This window comes from Calypte anna, chromosome 4A, assembly GCF_003957555.1.
Source record: "Calypte anna isolate BGI_N300 chromosome 4A, bCalAnn1_v1.p, whole genome shotgun sequence".
NCBI classification, from domain to species: Eukaryota; Metazoa; Chordata; class Aves; order Apodiformes; family Trochilidae; genus Calypte; species Calypte anna.
Window position 1 is genome coordinate 37,005,482 of NC_044248.1, and position 20,446 is coordinate 37,025,927.

The window sequence follows — 20,446 nt, forward strand, 5'->3', positions numbered from 1 at the left end:
TTGGGTTTTGGCCAATAAGCAGGTACAGAGGTCTCTGTCCTGCAGGTATTTGTGAAGAATGATGGTAAACACATAGACTGGGATTAAAAAAATTAAGTTAATAGACTGATGTGCAAAAGAGCTGAACATTCAACAGCTCATAGGTTAAGTCACTCTGTACTTGAAAGTCAGACCTACTCTTTTGGCAGCTAGTTATGTATTGAGAAGCTCAGCTATGGGGTTTCTCATTTCAGGAAGTCAGAGTATGAGATTCCCAAGAAAGCTGAAATACTGATCTTCATTCCATTATGTGCTCTCAGTCTGTTATTATCTTCAAGACTTGAAACAGGAAAGTTGCTTTATAAAATGTAAGGTAAGGGAAGAGAGAGTAACAGCAGGAGTCAAGTCACACTTAGAGAACTGGTTAAGGGAGGAAGTATTTCACATACTTAATGTCTTTGCTTATGCTTTCTTGTATCTCTCCTTGTCAATTTTGGGGATGTTTTCAAACAGCAGGGTGCTGTAGGAATCCCAGCACCGTAATAGCAGGAGTCCTCAAGGCACTGTTAAAATGCATCTCAGAAGGAGCAGCCACCTCGCTCTGGGTGTGCTCAAGGAAGACAAATCCCTTTTCCTTAAGAGAGTGCTAATAGAGTATTTTCTTCTGGGTACAGCTTGGTTAGAGGCCCCAAGTCCCCTGGAACCCTGCACATGGAATGGAAAGCTCAGTAGTTTTTTGTTTTGGTTTTTTTTCCTCTGTGCTCAATGCAATGTGATAGTCCAGACAGGAAGCTCGGCTACAGAAGGAGCATCTTGCTCCTCTGCTTTTGATTATTCCAGGAGTCAAGAGCCACTCAGGAGATCTTGATAGTCTGGGGGCTTTCTGATCATTTGTCTTCCATAGCTTTCAGATTCCTGTGTTCTTCATAGTTAGACCTCCTGGTGCTACCTCAGACTCTGCACTTGTGAGAGTTCTCAGTAATGCAGGTGGAGGTTTTCTTGCAACACTGGAATCCTCAGATGGCAATGTTAACACTTAAGCAAACATAAATCTCGTAAAATTCAATTAAATTATTTATTTTTCTTTTTTTCTTGCTTTTTTATTTCCTTCCTGGTAAAGAAAAAACATGTGCTTGACAGGATAAATAGTTCCAGGTACTTTTCATTGGGATTTTTTTTCCCTATCTGTATGACACTCAGGAGTCAAGAAGCCTTGTTATTTCCCTGATAGACTTATGGGTAAGATTTTTTGAAAGTGTTTTTAAGTTTACTAAGAGATACAAAACTGGATGTATTTCAGAGCCATATCTCCAAATATCTGCCCATGCCTGAAGTAATCTATAATGGGGACTGAAATGTTCTAATTATTAACAATTTTTATGTTAACAGCTTCACTGTGCTGTCACATGTAAAGATTTCTCTTTACATACATCTATATATACATCTTTATATACATCTATGTATATATATATATATACATATATATATACACACATCTGAGGAAACAGTTTGAGATAGGTAAGTGCCACTGCAAGATAATTTTTATCCTGGTACTTTTAGTACCTGTGTAGGCGCACTTGCTTTTATCTTACCACTGCTCTGCTGTGGAGTTGGAGAAAAGAACAAATACATAAATTATATCAGTTAATAAAATTGTATATACTCTTCTGAATGTTGCTCAAGTTTAATCCTTAATGTTAATGTTTAAGTTGTATTCACGTATTGAATTAATTCTTTCAAACCAACTTAGCCTTGCTTTGACATTCACATTGGAAAACCAAACCCCATGTAAAACTAGAAAATTTTACATAATTTGGCATTTAAGACAAATGTTATTTCATACCAGTTATATTGTCTACCACCTTTAGATTTCTAATTTAGAGAAGAGTTTGAAGTCTGTGATGAAAACATGAAATTGATGATGTTTAAATTCTTAGTTCTTTCTTAGGTGAACCTTTCTTGCCATTCCAAGTTTACAACTTTTTTCTGTGCCATGTATATCTTTACCAGGCTTTATGTCTTTGCTCTGATTTAAATGGAAAGCATTCCTGATGTGCATTAGCATTGCCCTCAGTGAGGTTCTCTTACATTGCAAGATAGAAATTTGTTGCAGTAAATTGAAATTAATTAGAAGTTAGGGAAATTGTTTGAGCGTAAATATGCCTTAGCATTTCAAATGTAATTTCAGCTCTCTGTTGCCATGAAAAATGCTGGAAGAAGGCTCATAGGGGACCATGTATAGTGCTTGTCTGTATATTATCAAACTTTATTTTTGTTTTATTCAACATGTTTTGCCTGCAGGCTGCTGGATATGTTGTTTGACCTGTTTTCTCAGCTGACTGTTGCACCTTCAATCATAGGAAAAATGATCTAATATGTTTTCAAAACTGAGACAATGAAAGATCACAATTATTTTAAAAAGTAGAGAAAGCATTCAATCTAGGCACCAAATAAAAGTTTACTTATCTCTTTTGGTTTTTTTTGTCTGTGGACTGAAATACTATTTACAAATTCAAGACTTGTAATGACGTGCTGAAAAGTGATTTTTTTTTTTCTTTAACAGAAATACATCCCATTTTCATGATTATGTTTAAGAAAATGAACCCTTCCACCCTCACCTCAATAAATTTCCTTTGGTTCCAGTCTCTTCAAACCAGGCCTGACTAGCAAGCTCCCTTCTAATGCTGCCAGGATTGAAACCAGTTATACTGATTTAATTCTTGGAATATGAGTACAGTTGTCTTGTCTTAGTTTTGGTAGGTTTGATTGGTTGGGAAGAATCGAGGAAAGAAAAAGAATTACCTTTAAGGCCAAAACAAAATACAAAACCTTAGCCTTCCTGTTGACTTCAGAAGCATTTTGGTTCTGTGTGGTATTTGTTGACTTCAACCAATATGGCTTTTGGTGTTTTAAATCTGACTTATTGGGAAGTTTCTTCATTCAGTGTCTTCATGGGCTGAGTAAAACTTAGAGGTGCCAAGTGATGAACATCAGCACAATTCTTTAACAGCACAGCAAAGAAGTAGGGTGCATAATGATGCAATTGATTTTTTAATAGATGTATTAGTTTTCTCAGCTGGTACCTCTCAAAATAAGGTAGATTTCTTTTTTGTTTGTGGATTTTTGGACAAGTTTCTGCCTGTTTTTCTAATGGAAAGTATGAATGCTTTTATTAAGTTTGGAATGAAAAGGAAAAAAATAAAAGGCTCATAGACTGAAAGACATTCAGACCCATAAAGGTTGTTGATAAAGTAGCACCTTACACAATTTCCATTTAACAACTAATTTCACATTTTGAAGTACAGTTGTGTGATACACTTCAAACCCCCCACCATGTATAGACTTCAGAAAAGACAGTTGCATACTCTACATTTGGGTTCTTCAAAATTTGGTATTTTAAAAAATAATAATAAAAAAAAAGTATTAATTGCATCCTAATTGCTCTGATGTATGACCTGATTCTCATTCATGCAGATGTTTTGTCTTGTGTTGAAGTTAAATGTAAGATAAATAACCAAAATACTGTGGGTGGCAATCATTTTTTTGATAAATATTAGCTTCAAAAAGCATAATGGGTGATCTGATGTTCTCTCTTTTGATCTTCATAGATGTTAAAGTACTACCAATAGTATTTTAAGTATTTCTGTTTAACTTTTTTTAAGTTTTCGGAGCTAGATACAAGTATTGAAGGTTCTCAATGGAATTAAATATTAAAGCACCCTGAAGCTACTTCTAGTGCTGCAAAATGAAAAAATGGAGATAAGAAAGAAAAAAACATGCTTAGCATGTAAATTTACATTTCCAGCTAATAGGATTTGGCCGGAAACCAGTTTGTTGTGGGTTGGGTTTCTTGTGGGTTTTTTTTTCTTCCCCCCCCCCCTCCTGTAGTGTTTAAAGCAGTAAGACTGTGCCAAGATTATTAGATTTTTTACAGTGTTGCAGTACCACAGGAAACATGAAAATGTTTAACTCAGCAGGCTACCATTGAGTAGATCATTAGCTATCCATGTGCTAAATAAATTTCTGAGTTTTCTTGGGAAGGTTTGGGTGGCTAACAACAATTAAACTGCATTTCTTGGTGGTTTGGAACAGGCAGTATCTGCTGCATTCTCCCTGATGTCCTTCAGTTACATGCCCAGAGCCAGATTCAGTGGGAATTTTGCCCTGCTTTTCCTATCATCTGGACAAGGAACGTGAGATTTTCTTGTGGCTGATCTCCTACCGAGTCCGTGCTTGGTTGCTGGACTGTGTGATTTAAAATGTTTGATCACAAGCCCAGTTATCTCAAATAACATGTCTGAATAACCAGGAAGAAGCATTTCTTCTCAAGATTCCATAGTTCTGACATTCCTCGTGAAATGTGGAAGAATTTTATACCCTCTAATTCTCTGATAGTGTCAAAGCGTTTCACTAGTGCCCTTCCTACATCTCTGCTTTCTGTGAGAGGTTCAGTGTCTCAGAATCACATGAAAGCTTTGGACAGGTTTTGCCCAACCTCTGCCGTGTTTGTGTAATTATAATAATAATTATAGTCTACTTTTTTTCTATCTGCTTCTCCTGTGGGTGACTCATTTTTGCTGTAATTTGGATGATAAATTTCATAATGAAAATTGAGTTTGTAAATATTGTAACTCACTATGAAAACTCCTGTGATTATACAACTAGGCAGTGCAATAATGACAATTCAGTGTTCATATTCAGTATCAGTACCACAAACTGAATTTCTGTTGATTAAATACAACTATGAAACATCTTAAGGAAGAAAATAATGTAAGAATAAATTAGGAAAGGGAAATAAATCTAGTCTTGTGTGGAACTGCTAGTAGGGTTTTATATCTGTGAATGAATTTTCAAAGCATTTGGATGAATTCTGGTCTCAATTAGAACTTCATGCCTGGAATTACTAAAGACTGAGACTGGTATCTGAGGTAATATTGAGTGTAAGATTTTGACTTCATACTTCTAGATCTTACTTGTAGCTTTTCATTGCTTGTACGTTAGTTGTTGTGTTCATTAGTATTCTTAAAGATTGAAATAAATCAAAATAAGTAAGCAGAAAGAGTAATATCCGAGTGTATAGAGCAACAAAGGCTGATGTTATAAACCTGTATTACTGTCTTTCTTTTACATTTGCTTTCAAAATCAACAAACAATTCCACCAGACAGAAATAGGACCCAGCAATACTGATGCTGGTTTCTGTTGGGACTTATTTTTAGCAGTAAAACTACTTGTTTTTTTTCCCATCATTTAGAAGACATCCTTGTGTTTCTTCTTAATATGCATCATTTCCATTGGAGAGAATCTGAGCCAAGATCCTCAGGTTCTGTGTCTAGTTCCAGTGGGAGGAAGAGCTGGATGCTTAACTTCTGATGTCATTAATATGTTACCCGTCCTAAAAGGAAGAATGGCTGGACTTTTCCTATATACTACTCAGGCAAAACACCTTGTCTTCCCTACCCTCTTTCTTCTTGATCTTTGAAAAATATTTCAGTGAAAATGAAGTTAGAGTCTTATCTACAGTGTACTGAGGAGCTCAAAATAAAGAGCATTCTGAGCACCAGAACTCCAAACTGCTGTTTTCTCTACATGAGTCTGTTTCAGACTTCACTGGCTGAGCCATAATTGGATTCAGTCTCTTGTAAGAGGTTTCAGAAAGGTAATTTTATCTTCAATTTTAAACAGTAATTAAGAACAAAAGACATATTGTAGGAACACATCTTTTATTGCAGTACAGTGTGACAATATGCTGATGAAAGAGCTAATTAGCATTTGTGCTTAGTATTGCAAAGTCCAATGAATGTTAAGCATTTATTTTAGCCATTGGTAAATGTAAAAAGGGATTATATAAAATGCACCCTTCCTAACAATTTTACAGACTCATAAATCTGTTTTGATAGTGAGATATAGGTGCATATGTTGTATTGTCCTTAAAACAGAGTACAGCTGTTCTGCAATCCCGAATATAATTTGAAACCTCTAGAGAATGACCTGCCTTACATATTGATCCTGCTTTGTGGTTTTCCACTCGTACTCTCACAATAGACACTGAATCACCATAAGGAAATCAATGTCTTTGTGAGCAACAAAGATTTCACCTAAGAGCTCTCAGAACATTGGGTTCTAGTGTAGGTAAAGTGGAGCTGTAAACTTGAACTAACTTCTCTGTACCCACACAGCTGTTAATGTTGAGCAGGAATTGATCTCACACCAATCCTTTAGCACTACCCACAGGCACTGATGTGTTGCCTTTGGACACTGAGTCACTTCAGTTTCCAGGTAACCTGCATAAGGGAAGACATTAAATATGTAAGCACCTTTAATCATAGTTTGCATTCCTGCAGGATGTGATTTTAAATAGCACATTAAGGTACGTACTGAGTGTTTTGTTGCTGGCTGCACTTCTCTTGTCTCTGTTACTTCAGTCTCTGGAGTTGTCATGGCTTGACCTTGGCTTAGCAGACACCCACCCAGCTGTTCTCTCACTGGGCTAGGAAAAGAAAATGAGATGAAAATCATTGTGAGCTAAGACAAAGAAATTGCTTACCGGTTACTGTCAGGGGAAAACAGACTAAACTTGGTGTAAATTGGTTCAACTTCTTGCCAATTAAATTAGATCTGGCTAGATCTATTAAAATAGTTCTGGCTAGATAACCAAACCCCAAAATTAAAACACTGCCCTCTCTTCTACAGGGTCAAATTGAGCCTTTCATCCCCAACTCCTGTATTACTTTCCCCACCTTGAGTTGTGTACAGTGATGAGGAATGGGGGAGTATCTGGCAATTCTTTGCTCTTTTTTTAGTATGATAAGTTGTTTCCTCATGGAAAACATTTTGCTTCTGAAATGCATTCTGCAGCCTATTAGGTCTGGAAATCCCTTTCAAATCTGATGTTACAGAGTGGGGAAGCTGTGATGAACTGGAGTGGTTTGGCATTTCAGATTGAAATGGATGAGTTTGAGCATCATGTTGTTCAATGAAGCAAATCTTTTTTTCAAAAGATGTTTCTGATTTTCCTCATGCGTTGCCTTCTATTTCTGCTTTTGCCTTCGGAGTTTCCTCTTGAAGGAAATGTGTGGATTGCTCAGTTTTCCTGTTCTTCTGCCAGCTGTCCTTTCCTTTGAGTCTCTCCCTCACTAAATCAGAGTGGCATAATCATAAAGTTAGCTTTCAAGCCTTAGGTTTTTTCTAAAAAAAAAGTTCCAAAGAGAGGTTGCCTGTTTTTTAATATTGTGCTCATTTGCTGTTGCAATTTAAACAGTTGAAATGTTCAAGTAGTTTATTCATGGGAATTTTTTTTACCTTTTCCCCAAGAAAACTGCTTCTAACATAAAGTGGATAGATAGTCTTTTCTACTAACATGCTCTGCTATTTTTTTTGATTCATCTGTTACCAATATTAAATTAGATGTGTATCTGAAGTAGTAATAGCTTGAAACCTAGAATTAATTCAGAGCTCTGGATATAAATTCCGACTTTGATGATAGTTTCAATTTTGAAGAGGTAATTAGGTTATACTTATCTCACGTGTCTTTAATCTAACATTTTCCACAAGTCAGAGCGTGAAAAAGTAAATGGTCATTTTTGCTTCAGTAGAAAGAGACAAATGTAGACAATTTCTCATGATCCCAGTTTAGGTTATCAGGCTCTCACAGTGAGAAAAGACCATATTTTTCCTTTGATTTCCTTCCCCAGGCTTCAGTTCAGAGTTGTCATCCTTATCCTTTCTTTCTCGAGTGAGCAAGCTTTTTATTTTTCCCATGCATCAAATGCATTTTATAATGTCAACTGCAGACAGTGTCTCAAAGGCCTTGGTTTGCTTTCACCACAGGTTACCCATTATCTTGTTTTTCATGTTGCCTCATCAGCCTGAAATGGACTATATCATCTTAGGTGTCATATGAGCTTGATTGACTTGAAATCCATTTTACAATCTTATTATTTTTCATTGGCCTTCCAGCTCTGTTCGGTGCTTTACCCTGCTACTACCCTCTAGCTGCTTAAACCACTGAGGTTTCAGCATGAATGTTTAATAGCTACAACCTCATAATTGATTTAATTCAGTTGGCTTCACCTTAGTTTGGATGGGAGCAGATTTTAAGCTTGTATGAAAAAAAAACCCAACAGCACTTGATTTTTATTTTCTGTAATACTAGTGTTATAACTAGAAATAGGTCCAATAAAAGAGAAAATGAAGGAGTTGCATGATATTACTTTTCCTTTAATGACATGGCTAACACTTCTTTTTAAAACAAAGAAGGCAAAGGAAAATTAGCCTTTAGTTCCTGTAGTGCAGGTAGCATGGCAGGATGGACAAACCAGCTACTGCAACCACATGCTCTCCCTCCTCCTCTAAAACAAAACAAACCAACCCAAAAAAACCCAACAACCAAACAATATAGATATAAAAACCCAGTGCTGACTTATTATTCTGTATTCTCATTAATTATTTCCAGGCTTCACCTTAGTTGTGGGAAAGATGTCAGTTGTTTGACACTGCTTTGAGAAGCAGAGATTTGGCATTGCTGTGGCAATTGAAATTTCCTTTTTTTTTCAGCTGCACCACTTGAAAGATCAGGACTCTTGAAATAGGGTGGTAGTAATTTTATTCCACTCTTTTTTTCTTTTTTTTTTTTTTTACCTCCTGTGTCCATGTAATGAGACATGCATGTAGCCCTAGGACTGTCAGTATATAATCAGTATATAATACAAAGCAGTCTGTACTGAGATAGTGTGCATCCTTAACATGTATGATTAACATAGAATCATAGAATTGGCTGGGTTGGAAGGGACCTCTGAGATCATCAAGTCCAACCCTTGATCCACTACCGCTGCAGTTCCCAGCCCATGGCACTGAGTGCCACATCCAGGCTCTTTTTAAATATCTCCAGGGATGGAGAATCCACTACTTCCTTGGGCAGCCCATTCCAATGTCTGATCACCCTCTCTGTAAAGAAATTCTTTCTAATGTCCAACCTAAACCTCCCCTGGCACAACTTGAGACCGTGCCCTCTTGTCTTGCTGAGAGTTGCCTGGGAAAAGAGACCAACCCCCCCTGGCTCCAACCTCCTTTCAGGGAGTTGTAGAGAGTGATGAGGTCTCCCCTGAGCCTCCTCTTCTCCAGGCTGAACACCCCCAGCTCCCTCAGCTCTTTCTCACAGGATTTGTGCTCAAGTCCCTTCACCAGCCTGGTTGCCCTCCTTTGGACCCGCTCCAGGACCTCGATCTCCTTCCTGAACTGAGGGGCCCAGAACTGGACACAGGACTCAAGCTGTGGCCTCACCAGCGCTGAGTACAGGGGCAGAATCCCTTCCCTGGACCTGCTGGCCACGCTGTTCCTGATGCAGGCCAGGATGCCATTGGCCTTCTTGGCCACCTGGGCACACTGCTGGCTCATGTTCAACTTCCTATGATATGGTCTGATTTTAATCTCTGTTTTTCTCCAACAAAAAAACCTGTTGCTTTTTGCTTTTTTTTTTTTTTTTTTTTTTTTTTTTTTTTTTTTTGTGAATTCCAAGAATGAGAAACTATTTTTAGAGACCTTTACAAATAAATGGGGTAAAAAGGGTTACTAAATTCTTTTGTCAGTACTCAGGATAAATCTGCAAGAGGAAAATCTTCTATTGATATATTTTCAAAAAGCAACCTTCAGATGGTTTTATAGTACATATTGTCTTTTTCTAAGCACCTAGTGTGTGTGTAAAGTATGAATACTAATTTCTGGGCTCAGGTATGTTTGCTTTTTCCTCTTAAGGAAAAAAAGATAATTGCTGTAAATCACCATGTGATATTAAAGCTTCACTTGGCTCACACTGATTAGTATAAATGAAATATAATGGTAATCAACCTCAGCGTTTAGCAGTGATATGGAAATCTGTGATTTCCATTGATTGCAGTGAAATTATACATATGCTCTTTATGCAAAATGTGAGTAATATAAAAATACATTTTACCACTGGTATTAGTGTATTTTGCAATTAGGCTGTATCCTTGATCCTAGAAGGGTACAGAACAGTTCACAAATTATGACTGTATTATAGCAACAGCAATTAAATGCATGTTTAGCTTGAAGGACTTGAGTAGTTATTTTGTATTTTAAGAATACAACTGAAAAATTGCACTGGATTTTGGTATATACAAAATGTGCAGCCAGGGCTGGGTATCTTGTTTGTTTCAGTAGTGTCACTGTCACCCAGCTGCCATCAGGACACTTTTATGTCCTAGAACTTCTGGTTCTTTGGAGACTACTTGAAGATTCTCTCCCTAAAAGCTTATGTTTCAAAACTTAAAGGTTCAAAGATTGAGGCCCTTTCTGCAGTAGTTGTCTTTTTTTGTGTTTCCTTTTGGTAAACCTAAGGACTGGCTGAATGGAAGGCTGCACCAAGGTCTTATTAAACAGTTAATAAAGAAACACGTTTACTAAGTGTTTATTTTCTTAAATGAATATGAACAAGTGAGGGGAAAAGGTGTCTTTTCATCTCTACTAAGGTAATGCAGTGTGTGGACTTTTTTTGGTTGCTATAGTATTGTTCATTCCTAAAGGAATTGCTTTCCTTTACAGCAAGTGAAGTAATTGTGCCACGTTGATGCTCTCATAAGTATCATTTTTAAGTGATATTTTAGTGGAGTTGCAAACCTGTCACTGTAGTTCAGATAAATTATTTAATTTCTGATATAAAAGCTTCTTCACTAATGCATGTTTTTTCTTTCTTTCAAAATAAATTTTCCCCTTATAGGTAATAATAACTGTTAACTCAGCAGGTAGACCACTTTAGGGTCTGAGCCAAGGGTATGTTTAAATAAGGCTAAAAAAGAATTCTAAGAGCAACCAAGTGAGTGAAGCTGAGTGTTGGCTGTAGGAAAACAATGTCACAATACTCAGTTGCTGCAGCCTCTGAGGAAACCTGCTAGGCAGCTGGAGGATTAGGGGAGCAAGTACAAAGTGCCAGAAAATGGCAAAGGAAAATACTAAAACCACAAAAGAACCCTTCTCAAGGATAAATTTTACAAAATGTAATAATGACTTTAATATGCATAGTGCCTTCTAGCCCCCCAGTAGTCAAGTGTATTGCAAACTGATGGTGATTCTGCTAAAAAGACATCCATACAGAAGTGGCAGCTTTCTAAGACTCAGATAGACAGAAGAGGCAAATAGTTTAAAAAAAAAAAATTGAAAATAGAGCAAAATCTCTGGGCCCTTTGCCATATGTGAACTCTAGACAATCCAGTCTGAGTTTGGAGATAAACATAATGCTGAAGGATTTTTCCACTCAAATATGTCTTCATCATGAAGATGACTGAATATATTCTGTCTGTTTTGTAGTATTGTGACATGTAAGCTTGAAATCAAACTATATAAAATGAAGTACTGGAATTTAACTGAACATTTTCCTTCCTTGAATTAGTGTTAATTTGTTTGACTTTGATTCAAACTTCATTTCTACTTCTGAATGTTAATGGCGTATAATAAAAAAGTTAAATACAGGAATGTACCTCGTAGGAGAAAAGTCAGGAACAAAAGAAAAGGCATTTAACTAATCAAAATTATATGTAGAAATTCTGAGCAGGTTTAATCTGAGTTTTATACTTTCATTTGAACACTTCTCTTAGTAACAACCTTATGAGAAAGGACTCAGAAATGTCTTTGGAGGGAAAATGATGGAGCCAACTCTCCCAGCTTTTTGCACATAGCATCTGTCATTGATACTCTGAAGAAGTCAACAGGACAGAGTTTTGTTCTGCAGAGGGCTGTTTTTTGGTTTAGGTTTTTTTAATGCTTCTGCTAGTGAAATTATGGGTCATTAAAATTTGCTTAAGTCGAGGATTAGAATCTGAATACAAGAATTCAAATGATGAGCAGGCCCATTTATTGAAGTCTTGCAAACCTATTAGGATTAATAGGGAGTTTTTCCTCTTTATATTTTCTTCCTGAAGTGTCAGAATCCTCACACTGGAAGAATGAGTCTTTAAATTCTACTGATTATTCAATGTAAGGTTAACGACTGCCTAAAGACAGACAACAATCTAGATAAGTGAGCAGGCAGTGTAGTCTGGTGGTTGGATTGAAAACGTGTGTGGTTCTACCCTAAAAGAAATAGCAGCCTAACACCTGGTTACAGCCCAGAGACAAGCGACTGTTTCATCTCCTCCATGGACAATAATATTGTGCTCAGACTCCAGATACACCTTAAACCAAGGTGCTCAGTCTTGGGGCTCTATCCCTCTGTATCCATGTTAGCATTTACCATGAAGTGGATGCCAAAAAAGGGTGGAGAAGGGATTGAAACTGCCTGTACATCTAATTAGGAATGGTGACAGAAACAGAAGTGAAAGGGTAAGCTGATAGTTTGTGTTTTAAGGCCAGGATGCTTGGAAGACAACCTCAACGTATGAAATTGTTCCGAGCAGTGAACGTGGTGGGAATTTTTTTTACCCCATTCAGAACTGAAATATGTGGCTCTGGTTGCCAGACCTTTGATCACTCCTCACTCTGATCATTTCTGGGCTCGCAGAGCTCCTACACAGATGGTAAACCAGGCTGATGTAGTGTGTCTCTGAACTGACAGCATTTCTCATGCTAGAAAGAAGCCTGGCACACCTCTGTGAAGGATTTCTGCATTCTGCTTGCTAGTGTTAGTTTGCAGGTAATACTTGAGACCTCTTTTTTTTATTTCTCTGAGTGCTGGTGTGCTCATAGGGAGGGAAAACAAATAGTAGCATCACACAAAGGGCTATGTTTTAAATAGGGATGTTGCAAGTTACAAACATGACATCTGCCTTTCTTGGCAAGAGAACTGAGGATCTGGACTGAGAATGTTTTGGAACTATGAGGATTCATTTGAGAACAAGGTCAGAAACATTAAAGCAAATTACATGGGCCAGCCTGAACATTATTTTTCATCAAAAATCAGTGCCTAAGCCTACTGTTAGATGCATTATTATGACCATATGTTAGGACTAAAGAAAAACAAAATGCATTTGGAAGATGCCATTGATCTTTAATGAGTGTGCTGTCTGTGACTTAATGAAGCATACTGTGTGTCCAGTTCACAAAGTGGAAGGGATTTTCACTGCAGACACGTTGACATGGCAAATGCTTGCTACGTTTTTGCCTTCACATTGTAATTTTTGCAGTGTGGTTTCTGCAGCTTTGAAGATGCTTCGACCTTCATAATGCAGTAAAACAACTGGAAGTTGACAACAATTTCCAGTAAAAGCAAAATTTGAGTAACTGTGGCAGCATTGCTAGTATCGAGAATTTGTTTTAAACTGGGTTTAATTCATTTTTAAACTGGGTTTAATTCCTGTTATGTGAAAATGAGATATTAGGAGGAAACGTCATTGCTAATCTTGCGTGTAAAAAAATTGTACCATCTCTTTCTTCATAGTATAAGTACCTACTAATTTTTAAAAATTACTTCTTCTAGAATGAGGAGGGTGGCAAAATGCATGTGCAGTCTGGAAGCTGGTAGTTCAGGTTTATCAAGTTTCTGGAAGTTTATCAAGATTTGAATAATTTAATTGAATTCAAGAAAATTCCATTTCCATGATTTCTGAAATTCAGAAATCCACCGTAAATGGTCAAGTCCATGGAATGTGTCTAAAGGACAAAAACCTGTAGTTATTTACCCAACTGTTTACATTGCAAAATTAGCAGAAGATTGGCTTGGTGGCCAGCTTGGTAGCCCCTTTTTTTTTTTCCCCTCACAGGAGAGGGTGTGAGAAGTGGGATACTCTCAGGCCCTGATGGGCATAGACATTAGGGTAAGAAAACACATAAATAATTGCCAAAAATAAGAAAAGTAAGAATTTTCTACCTTGTATTTGGGGGCTCAGCAGCTTATCACTGATAGCATGAGGAAGGGGTGGGGAGTACAGGACTCTCCATCTGCTCTGCACAGGCATTTCATGCCTGTTGGAGCATCTTGTGGCCATGGTTAAGCAGTGCTCCACTTGCTGAATAAGCTCATTATAATTTTCATCACAGTGATTCTGGGAGGCTCAGGTCAAGTGCTTTGCAAAGGAGAAAAAAACCTGTTTTGTTAGATGAAAATTCAAGAGGTTACTAGAATCTATGAGTGTGATTTTCTCAGAGTATTAACCATTTTTAATGGCATTATTTGTGTAAAAGCAATCAATTCTACAAGCTGTAATCAAGTTAAATGAGCTACTGCCCACATATGGGCTGCATATACTGAATGAGGTGTATGGCATCACAAGAACTCACTGAGGTAAAGAAATATTCAAATAAATGCTGCAGAATCTGGCCTGTGTTGTGACAATTCTGGCAAAATGTTGTAACTCTCCAAGTGTTGGAGATTATTTTCATGATGCTTGCTCTTAATATTTCTAAATCTTTAACTTCCAAAATCAAAGGGGTGGATTGAAGACTATCACTCATCTGGTATCTTGCATCTTTGCACATCCCAGGCTGCACATGGCATAAATGAGGTTTTTGGCCCAAGCCTTTCTGAGTATTCCTAAATTTTTGCATTATCTTCTATGTTTCATCTATAAACATCTGCTGGAGAAGTATCCTAGAGAACTGAAATGGCATTAAAGTATGTATTTGTTGAGGATGTAATATTTAAACCTCTTTCTTGGGCACAGGAGTGTCTGAAACTTCCTCTCTTTGCCAATATGATGTTTTTAAAAGTTGAAGTTTTTATATACATTTCTATTTCCCACTCACCTGATGTAACTCCTCCTTCTTGACTACTAACTTCTAGGACTTGTACAGTGTGTTTAATTTAGCATTAATATTAGTCATTAATCTTGAGAACCCAGCCTACTCTGACAACCTCCAAGTTTTTCCTAACTGAACATCCAAAGCCTGAAAATGTAGAACAGTGCTGACAAAAAAGCAAAAGTGGTTTTTAAGCAATGCACAACTGACACTGATTTTAGGTGTTATTTAGTGCAATGGGCAGTCTCTTTCCAAAGAGGTGCTGGATTAAGGAATCACTCCTTTACATTGCTAAATAAGAAAAATGAGTGGAAAATACTGTACAATCTATATTCAGTTGCTATAAAAAATTAACCACCGAAATGACAACTAAGGCTGAATTTAATTTTCAAAACCATGAAGTCCTAGAGGTGTGTCAGACAAACTAGAAAATGGAATTTAAACCCCTAAGCTATTGAAACTGTTCTTAACCTTACAATAAACTCAAGGAAAGGGACTATTCATCTGTGTCAAGTTAGGCACTTGCATAATTCTTTTTACAGAATCAGGGCCTATATTTGTCACTTTAAATAGCACTGGTCTGTTCTATATGCACAGATGAAGCTGAATCTTCATTCAAATATCCTTGCAGCAGGAGCTCTGAGCAGTTCCTTGCAGTCCAGCTGCAGAAGTGGCCTCAAAGTAGTTTCCTCCGTGAAGCAGAAAAACAGAGGAAAATAGAACTGATGAGAGAGGGGAAGAAGAGAACTGGAAAAGGGAGTTAAAAATTCAACAATATGACTGTGTTTGAAAAAAGACCTTTTAGATATTAAAACATTGTTAAATCTTTCAAAAACAAGTGCCAATAATTTGAAAATTAAAGACTTGTCTTCCAGTTGCAGAGGATCTCCAAGTCTTAACTGACATTGCATCTCTTCTCATTATGTTTAAAAAAACCCACAATCAAATAATTAATACTTTTGTAAATTGTACAGACAGGTATGAGTCCTTCTAATGATTTTACTTTGAAAAAAAAGGAAAAATTAATTGTGTCCTATTTGTCTTGTTGCTCTAAACACTGGCACATGATGTTAATCTTCTGTTTGCTCAGCTGTCACCTAAAAATCTGAGTTATCTCCCTTCAAAACAACATCATACCTGACAAATAAAGGATTGAATGGCAAACCTGTGGGGATGTGCATTCTGTCCCTTAATCACTGAAATGACTTAGGAAAAAAAAATGTTTGTAGCTCAAGGAATTATTAATAATGTTCAAGTTTAATGGTTGGGGAGCAATACTGTAATGCCATTCTGCTGGGAAAAGAGAACTGAACTGATCCACTGGTGGTGGAGCTTGGCAAACCTCCCACTGGTGGGACCAAGGCTTCTCCACTTCCTTCTGGTACTGGCATTAGAAGTTGTGGGGGTCCAGTGGTGATGCTCAGCTCCATGACATGGCTTTGAAGCACTCAGCTTCAGCAGCTTTGAAATAAACAGATCTGTAAATCGTGTTATCCAGGTGCTTTTTAGTGCTTCCATCTTAGAATACCTTGAGCTCACTGCAAAACTCCTCTAGAAACACATGTGCAGAGGAAACCTCCTTCAGGAGGGTGAATGCACTGTGCCCTCTTTGCTCCCTTTCATGTGGAATCATCCAAGCACAGGGAGCCCTGATTTGCCTTGTTTTCACCCCAAACCAGGGTCAGGGCTGCTTTCCTTTTTTCCTTCTTTTTTCCTTCTTTTTTCCTTCTTTTTGCCTTCTCTTTGCCTGCCTTCTCTTTGCCTGCCTTCTCTTTGCCTGCCTTCTCTTTGCCTGCCTTCTCTTTGCCTGCCTTCTCTTTGCCTGCCTTCTCTTTGCCTGCCTTCTCTTTGCCTGCCTTCTCTTTGCCTGCCTTCTCTTTGCCTGCCTTCTCTTTGCCTGCCTTCTCTTTGCCTGCCTTCTCTTTGCCTGCCTTCTCTTTGCCTGCCTTCTCTTTGCCTGCCTTCTCTTTGCCTGCCTTCTCTTTGCCTGCCTTCTCTTTGCCTGCCTTCTCTTTGCCTGCCTTCTCTTTGCCTGCCTTCTCTTTGCCTGCCTTCTCTTTGCCTGCCTTCTCTTTGCCTGCCTTCTCTTTCCCTGCCTTCTCTTTCCCTGCCTTCTCTTTCCCTTCCTTCTCTTTCCCTTCCTTCTCTTTCCCTTCCTTCTCTTTCCCTCTTTTTTTCCCGCTCTTTTTTTCCTCTCTTCCTTTTTGGCAGAGCTTGAGGGAGCACAGGAAGAGTTTTTTTCCAGCAGAGGTGAGGCAGGGGGTATTGCATACATTGCCTCCATACCTCCTTAGTGCATGCCACAATTAAACACTGGTGTCACCTGGTGATGTCTTGCACTGTCCTTACATTACGAGGGGTTCTCTAAGTTGTTTAAAGCTGGAAAGGGGAATGCCAGGATTTCCTTGGATCCCCTTCCTATGTATGTATGTGTATGTTAGTGGATTCCTTATGGTGAAGGGTTATTTTCAGGCATATTCCACATATAGCTATCATCTTTACATAAACCAATGCTGATTCATAGATTCTGACTGGAAATTGTGCTAAAAGCTCCTAAAAAGAATAATGATGACATTCAAAACTTACTGTTGTTTTTAATGCATTTTGGGATTAAAAAAGGAAAGGTGCTTGAGAGCATCTAGTAATGTTATGGCTGTCTGTAGGATTTTCGTATCAGAAAATTCATCTCACTGTTTAAGGATAGAATTTTTTTAAATTCACACAATATTTTTTAAAAATATGTATTGAAATAACTGTCAAGCAGAACCTAGGTATATTAAACTGCTCAGTGGTAATGTATGACTTTGGTGGTTATTAGTAAGCATTAAAAGTTACCTAAAATTGTAGTAAACAATTCTTCAGAACTCTTCATCATTTCTCTGTTCTACTTCTGAAACTCAGACCTGTTCTCTGATGAGAAATTTGCACATTGTGTTGGTTTTGCAGCCAACATCTTCTATCAGACAGCTCCAGTTGTATTTTTTAATACACGCTGAATCCTTGGAATACTTGAAACTTTGCAAATAAAACTGCACAAGCCCAGAGTCCTGTCTGGCTCATTGGAAAAGACTTTGATTAATAGAGAGTATTGGTTTCTTACTGTAGTGTCATCACTGTGCTTGGGTTTTAGGCAAATAATAAGGTGATTTTTCCTCCAAGGATCTTATTTAGTAGCTGTACTAAATCTTGGCAACAGAGTGGCAGGAGGTCTCTTTGGCAATTAAGAACTAACTCAAGAAATACAGCTCCAAGTGTATTAACAAAACTTTATAAAGCCAGTCATGCAAAGAAAGTGGAAAATGTATATAATACAGTTAATTTCTCCACACAATACTTACCTTGAAACTTTTTTTTTTCCTGTTTTAAGTCATTTTAAGGATCATGATGTAAGCTGGTGTAGCTTTCTGCAGAATCATTTCAGCAATTTACACTTGATCAATGCAATTGTAAATTATGGGGCATTTGATACCCTTCACCACATGTATCTGGAACTGGGTAACACAGCTCAAAAGGATGTTTTGACTTTATCAGCTGTGTTTGCACATTGAAAACCATTTTGATTGTCTTGCAGGGGAGAGAGAAAAGCTTGATAATGCACAGGACTTTCTGTTCCTTAGAGAAAAACTCCCTGAAACCAAGTACAATAAATTATCAGGCAAAGGTTGTCTGCCTTTGAGTCATACACAAATCATCCTTGCTATCTCCAGAAAAGAGCAAACTGACAGTTTTACAGTAAATAAAGTGAAAGCTTTGCCAATAAACCTTATCACTCTTCTATAGCATGATGGAGACACTAGATTCCTGTCTCACCATAATGATACCAGAAAGTAACTATTTTAATCTGGCATATCATTCTGAGAATGAATTACCATGATGATTTTTTTTTTTCTATGTTGTGACTGTTTTGCCAAGTACTATTTTGCTTTATTTTGGATACAATCCATTTGTCTCCTGTATGCTCTGAATTAATGTAAAAAATCAGTAGAGTCCACCTGAATTTTATTTCTACAGGTAAAGAACTCAAACATCATGCATTTATTTTCAAGAAAAGCCAGAATTTCTCTCATTTTGGCTTGTTCTTCTCTCTCCCTGCTCAGGAAACAAAGCATTTATGATACATTTTTTGTGGTGCTGTTTATCTGATCTTTATTCCTTTCCTTTTTTACCCTCTTTTTATTTTTTTCTATATCTGCTTATGTTGTGCTTTTTTTTTTTGTGTCACCACTATTCTTTGGCAGAGCCATTTTTAAGTTTTTTATGCTCAGGAAAAAAATAAAACCGTGCTTAAGGTTCTTCTAAAAGATGTGATTATTCTTACACATCATATAAAACCATAGAATTACCATTTTAAACAAAAGTTAAATTTAGAAATAACTTTGCTGTGCTGTTGGTTGAGCCAATGGAGCATGTGTATGCTTCCCCCCCTCAGGGAAGGTATCAAAAAAGGCAGCTGTTTCCAACATGCTTGCAGAAGTTATCCCTGTTTTCCCATGGATGGCTGCTACACAAATTGCTCCTGGAAGCTGGAAAATGGCAGTGGCTGAAGCCTTTGCTTGCTTCTTGCTGATGAAATGACAGCAAATTTGGTACACTTGATGTAAGAATCATAGTAAAACATTACTTAATATGAGCTCACAGCAGTACAACAAAGCCCCCTGATTAACCAGAATGTTAGTCTAAGATGCAGAAATAATTTTGTCCTGAGAAGCAAAAGGCCATCCCCCCAAAAATCTCTATACTTAATCTCTGCAGTACTTGGAACAAGAATGGAGAATTAACACCATTGTGAGGCTGTGAGGCATGGGGATTGCTTGTGATTTACCTGGAATCTCAGAGCATCCAGTGCCTGGGCTGCAGGAGTGATGAGGAATCCTGCTTACTGCTTGCCCACACAGCAAATAGAAGCTCTGCCTTTGAAATAAGTGGCATTGCCTGAAATGATGATCCCAGGGAAATGGGAATAATGTATGCTGCAGCACATGGCTTATTTAGGTTTAAAAGAAACATGATAGAAATCAAATAAGAAAAACTAGCCAAGCATGTTCTTTCAAGGCTAACATCGTGGGTAAAGTGGATTTGTGAGGTCACTGCTGAAGTAGCATCACTCAACAACCTAAACACAAAGTGCCCTCTGTCAGCTTTTATCAAAAATTCACCTTAAGAAACTTCTGCACTTCAATGTGCTTAACAAAACACAATATAGTCATCAAAAATCAGGCTGTTTTCCCCTTTTTGGTGGCCAGAGGGTCACATGCAGTTGTTCAGCTAGAATGTGGTGAGTTAATCTGAGACCCAATACAAACAAGCAAAAGAAAATGCTGGCAGCATTCCATAAAGATTGTAGCCTTGAGAATTTTAGTGCTGGGGTTTTCCCATATAAGCCATGCATAATGCACACTGGCTCTCACTAAAGCCAATGAAAGCATGAAGGGACATTGCTGGAAAAGATTAAGTAATAAGCTGCAAGGAATGGGGCTCCTCAACAAGAAGCAAATCTTTAGAGTAGGTAATGATAGTCTATGCATTCTTTAGGATGCTTTTTAATCTTCAGAGATAAGTTTATAGCCCACAGTCTGGTTCACAATGACCCTTTCAGCCTTATTTTCCCTGTGCATTTTGGAGTTGGCTTCTTCATTTCTTTCTTGCTGTGGTTAAGTTGGTAGAGATCAGTTTTGTTTACTGCTTTAATTTAAAGCAGGGTATTTCCAAATGTCTGCAAGGGCTACAACATCTTAAAAGCTGGGCAGGAAAAACATATTACAGACTGTGTGCTTCCAATTTTGC

The 20,446-nt window shown here is 37.6% G+C and overlaps 1 protein-coding gene across 2 annotated transcripts in view; it reads left to right on the forward strand.

The window, feature by feature from the left end:
• The window catches only part of GRID2 (glutamate ionotropic receptor delta type subunit 2), a 705,658-nt gene that overhangs the window by 192,928 nt on the left and 492,284 nt on the right, over window positions 1–20,446 (forward strand). The gene's annotated exons all lie outside the window — the stretch shown is intronic.